The sequence below is a fragment of the Talpa occidentalis genome, unplaced genomic scaffold, assembly GCF_014898055.3.
Source record: "Talpa occidentalis isolate TD23 unplaced genomic scaffold, MPIMG_talOcc4v2.1 talOcc4.2, whole genome shotgun sequence".
Taxonomy (NCBI): domain Eukaryota; kingdom Metazoa; phylum Chordata; class Mammalia; order Eulipotyphla; family Talpidae; genus Talpa; species Talpa occidentalis.
The window spans coordinates 128,046,735-128,052,953 of NW_023602073.1; positions in this window are offsets into that span (position 1 = coordinate 128,046,735).

Below are 6,219 nucleotides of genomic sequence, written 5' to 3' on the forward strand. Positions count from 1 at the left end.
ATGAGAAAACAACTAGATCTTGGTATACCCATTGAGGGCTGTGCATCAAGGTGAGGTAGTGAGGTTCTTTGCCTGGGATTTGCCTTTGTATAAAGGCCTGGGAGCATATATGTACTGGATGACTTACTGTAAAACAAGCAGGAAGTAACATCAGACTTAAATAGGCATATGACAGCTCCTAGAGACAAGAGGGTGGCTGATATCACAACTTGGAGTCTTTTCAGTTGCTGGAGTGATCATGCACCAGCTAACTCCAGATATAGAAGAGAGAGTCACAAATAAGTCACTTTGTATTAAGGGGCTCAACTGTGTTTGACCATTGACCTCCGTATCAAGTTTGGGACTGTTATTAGTAACCAACTCTTCAATCACAGTCTTCTCCTGTTACAAGTAATAATGCAAATTTTTTATCGGGGAATAACCTTACCATGACACCTCAAAGTTAAGTCAAGCAAGGGTTTGTTTAACTTTCTGTGTTACCTACACTATCAAATTTATGTGTTCTGATCATGGCAGGCTAATTAATGAGTATGTCATTAATTAGATCATAATGTGGTCAAAATGGTTAGGTAATTTAACAGAAATAACTAATAAATGTCTTGAAAATTTAATAATTCTGGGCAATTAGAACAGTTAATTTAAATGAAGACTCCAGATATCGATAAAAGGACAAACAAGGTCGCAGGACATGCCTAGCTGTGGGACTCAAGGATGAGATGTGCATCTCCTATAGGAAGGTAGTTATTATAATTTCTTTCATTAATTTCTCATTTTTGACTGGTGAAAACCCCACTTTTGATCTTAAGATTTTTGGATTGATTTTTCTGGAGTGTTCAAAAAGGATCCTAAGTAATTAATTTATAATCTGTTCTTTGCTACTTTATCTTTCAGAAAAAAAAAATTAAGGATTGTCACTGATCATTTTTAGGACCGCAGTATCTATGATGTGATTATGTTCATCCATAATATGTGTTCTTATATTCTCCTGGAATGGAAACTCTATGGGGGCTGGTTACATTGGTTTACATCATTATTTGTGTTTTAGAGATATAGGATCTCCCTCTTTAGCTGTTATTACCACAGCACACCCAGCAATAAAGCACCCTCAAGCCATCTCATATTCTTTGTGCAAAATTTTTGTCTGTTCATTGTCATTGCTCTAACCCCTGCTCTTGATTTCCTAGCATTCTTCAGCTACTTATATTCTACATGTTTTTTTTCAGCCAAAGAATTTTAAATCACCAAAACTTTTATATGTAACTTAAATTATCCTTTAAATCACACATTAAAAAAAATCCATAAGTCTCTTAAGGCAATGTTTGTTACTTTAACAAACTGAGTAAATATAGATAGTATGAGCTGAATTTAATTTCTCTTTCAATTTTTAAAGCAGTTCATACCATCATAACCCCAGTAAAAGATGCTGCAATAGTCTTTTCAATTTTAGAAACCAGGGGTGTGTTTTTTGCAAAAGCATCTCGTGATAAATTTGTATTTATTGAGTAGTGATCAAAATTTTTGGTAGAACAGTAATTCCTATAGTGATTACAAATCATTTTTTAAATAGTAGAATAGATGAATTAATATGAGGTACAAGAGCCAGGTGACTAAATCATTCCCTGAAGGAAAAATGCTCACCTATGAGAGATATTTTTCCTAAATTGGAATTTGGTAAACACAGTTCTCATACACAAGTGTTTTAATTACTTAAGTCACTGATCAAATAGACACAAGTTTATGAACTCCCTGTGGAGGCGGAATATCTTTGACTTGCCCAGGAAAACAACATCCTCTACCAAAATTCTTCTCAGAGATGCAAAATTGTATCATAGATGCATTTGTTTGCATAGAAAGTTGTAGAAAGAGTTCTAGAAAAATGGAAACAAAAGTTTCTTTCTACTAATCACAGAGATAATTACATGAAAAACCCTTATCAAGGTGTAGAAAACACTTCTTCATGACTCCCCTCACTGATAGACATCTGTGTAGCTTTCATAGACTTGCCCCATAGGTTATAGAGACCCTACTAGAGGCACATTAAGTTTAGGTCCTGTTCAACTCATTTGCAAATAGTAAGTATGAAGCCATAACTCACTTATGAAACATACTACTTGCTAATTTTAAAACAAAAAGGTCTTTTATGTGTTTGTCAGTACTACATTTCAGGAAAATGTGTGCTTGTATATGTGTGTACACACCATAAATACACTTATATGTTATTATGGATGCATGTGTATATGTGTACATATTATATAAGTACATATTATGTATTACAAGTGCATATTAATATTATATATATAAACACTTGTAATATATAATATGTACACATATACACATGCATATATATATATATAAAAATTAGCCCTAGTTTCAAAAAAATTACATGTCTTTTTATTTCATAAGCTCAAACCCATTAGGTTTCACTAAATATTCTTAGGATAAAAGCATAATTCTAATTAAAAAGCATAATTCTCATTACCCCTCTGGTTTCTATTTTACCTAGTATTGATATCTAATTATCCTTTCCTTTATTGGAAGATTTTTGATGCATTTATTATACCTTATATTATTTAGCATTTTAGTTGCTTTTCATAGGAAGTTGGTTAGGAAATCAAGTCTACCATACCACCATATTAATAATTGTGGTCCATCTTTGTTTTTAAATAAAAACATTAAATATGACATCACATAGATGTATAATTAGTTGACTATTTTTGTGCTTATGTGTAAATTTATATAATACACTATTCACTTTGTTGTCACATCTAAAATGAAGATAAATCCTAATGCCTGTTCTATGGGTTTGTAATGCAGTTTAAGGGAATTAATGCACATAAAATAGTATATGTACTGCTTCACATGATATTAAGTGCTAATAAAAAGCTAGCAGCTATGATCTTTATGCCTATTTGCTACTTAGAAAAAAAAAGAAAATTGTGTTTCTAGAATAGCTCTCTATGAATGTCTAGAAAATTCTTAGACAAAGAAATATCATCTCACTAGTTTGAAACTAACAGAAGTCTAGAATTTGAAAGAGATTTTTTTGTTAACCAAATTCCAGAAATTTCCATCAATGGTTTAAGTAAAACATTGACTATATATATATAATGTGCATTCAAAATTAAATAGCAATAGTAATAATAAAGAAAAATCAGAGTATGCTAAGAAATGAAAAGTAGATATACTAATTTTGAATACAGGGTATTTAATGCATTATTCCAGAATAATTGTTGCATGAGCTATGGTCTTGTGTTTTATAGGAGGCTGTACATTTTGCATGAAAGACCTTTAAGCTTAATAAAAGACTCTTAAATATAGAGATCCTTAACATCTATTGCTTCATGTCCTTTCTGGATTTAAACTATTATGAATACTTTCTAATCCGAGACCCTAGGTATTTGAGCCAGGGATTTGTGAAGAATTCTAAACCATGAGATTTATGTCAACAAAGCATGAAGTTATATTTATTGCTGGGTAGAGAACTAATTTTGAGAACAAGTTTATGAAACTCAAGGACAGCGATAAACTGATATTTTGAGGATTGCAAGAAACTTAGTAAAGAGATTGAGTTTCTCTCTCTGAATGCTAATGCCCACTGCCACTTCTTCTCTTGTGAATGTTGACGATAATAATGATGAGGAAAGTTTGTTTCCTTAATAACCTCTATCATCATTAGGAAAAAAAATCAGATCAAGTCAGCGTTTTATTTCCTTTATTTGAAAAAAAACTTTAAGGGATGAAAGATGATTTAGGGTAGGTATCTTTGGAATCAAGGATTGTTTGTTCACAGGTTAGTGACAGGTTTGTGGAGCTTGCATTTGCAGCTTCCCCCAATGTTATGGAAATACAAGTTAGCCTTGGCCTGGAAAAATGGTTCTCTGTCATCCTCTGGATGTGTGCATCTCCAGAGTGCACGCTGCCAAAACAAACAGGCACCATCAGATTCCTTTCCACCTCCCACATAAGAGTGGCCTTATTGAGAATGACCTCTAGGACAGCGAGAAAGGATTCATTCACCCATCACTGTTTTTGCCCTCCCCAAATTCTTACACCCCCTACTTGTACCCTGCAGGGGATGCAGACAATCAGCAAAGGAATGTTTTCACAAACACAGCTTTTCAGACAGTCCTTCACCAGTGAGAAATAAGGACATACTGAGCCTTCCTCTGCCTGTGCTGTTGTGGACTGCTTCAGGATATTTGGGAAGGTTAGCATTTAAAATGCTGCCTTGCTGTTAAGCATGTATTGTAGAGACATGCACATAGATGCAAATATATCGATTCTATTGGAACTCACTGACAGGATGTGAGGTTTGCACTTGCTTTTCAATATGAGAAGGTTTCAGAATGTTGAGACCTGGGTGAGAACTCCCAAGCCTCTCTTCATATAGAACAAGTCTTGCTTGTGGCCCAATGATTCATAACCACTCAACAAAATGCTTAAAATGTGAAATTTCTCTGATATTTTCAAAAATTTGTCTACCGATCTCAAATCCTTCTGAAAACATTTCTTTTAAAGAGCAAGGGACCCAAATAACCTGTTAATAACTACAGTGTAAAATTCATCCTGGTGCATGCCTTCTGTGAGGTGACACTTTGAATTTGGGAGAAGAAAATGCAGTATAAAAAATTGTCATTATGGGTATCATTATCATAATCATCTAATTCTAAGAACATGTTTGGAGGGATGATGTTTTCATACAAATAAAACAAAAATAAATGATTCTCGTGGCCTGATAAGTTCTAAACCCTAAGCTTGGTACCTTAAAGACCATGAAATAAGTGAAAGGCAGTTCTTGCTCAGAGAGCTGGCAGGGGTGAAGGCACTGCAAACCCTTGTAAATCAGAAACAGAGTGACATTTAATAGAGTACTGAATTGCAGAGCACCTATCCACGGGAATCTAAGTAAAAAGGGAAATCAAGGATCATCAGGGAAGACCTTGTCTTTGACTATGATTGCAAAGGAAATGTTTTATCTTTACTTCCTTTGCCATGGCCTACCTTACATACACCTGAACTGGCATTAAAGAGTTCAGGTTCCTGAGCCTGAACTGGCATTAAAGAGCTATCTCTGACCATTTCACTGAATGAAAAAGCCAGCAAAGGAATAATATGGGCTTGACCGGTACACACAAATAATAATTAGATCTTCTTGTCACTAAGTTGTAGTATTTTACTTACCAGTTCTGCTTTTCTAAGTTTCAATGCAGTACCAGGGAGAAAGAAAAGTTGGTGTAGAAACACTGGTGCAACAGTGGGGTAAAAATCATATCACTTCTACACCATGTTCTAGTGATTTAGGCCTCATATCCTGAAGTGTGCTCCTCAGTTTGGTTTTCCCATATATAGTTTATCATCAGTAGTTAGATCATTAAAAAAAAAAAAAAGGTTTGCAACTTATTGATGATGTCACAACAAAAACATTAAAAGCAACTTCACAGACCATAAGGTCTTGACTGAAGTTTGTTTAGCAGCAAAGCAGAGTTACACATGGGAAAGCACTGGCTGCCCCTTTACAGGAAAAAGCATGTATGAAATTACACTGCATGTGGACAAGTCAGCACTCAGCCCAACAAATTTCCAAACATGTTTCAGCTCTATCCTGTTAGTGCTTTAGTCAAAGGCAGATTGGAATCATCACTTTCTCTGAAAAGAAAGATGAATAATTCACTGAAACCAAGGCTAATTTTATATAATACATATGAAATATATGTGTATGTATATATTTATAATACCCATGTATATATACATAAACATAAAACAGCATATAAATCTATTTATAGTATACACACACCATGCACTTTTTCCTGAAATATCAGGATTGACTTAAACACATGAAAGACCTTTTTGTTATAGAATTAGCCTTTGAAGCAAACATGTTTGCATAAGTGAACAAAGGTTCCACGGTTCAGAAGAAGTCTCTAATTTATCTTGCAAATGAGTTGACCAGATCTAAAACTCTACGTGCACCCTCTCAGGATCTATATGACCTAGGGACCAAATCTAAGGGGTTACAGTGAATGGGTGCTTAATTTATCTATTGCTGCATGACAAACTAGCCCAAAACACATGAATTAAAATAATAATCATTTATTATGTCTCACAGCTTCTGTGAGTCATTAGTTTGTACAGGGAAAGCAGGGACAGCTTGTGTTCATTGTACCATGTTAGGAGACTTAGTAGGAAGAGTGAAGGGTATAAGTAGAATTATTTGGAACC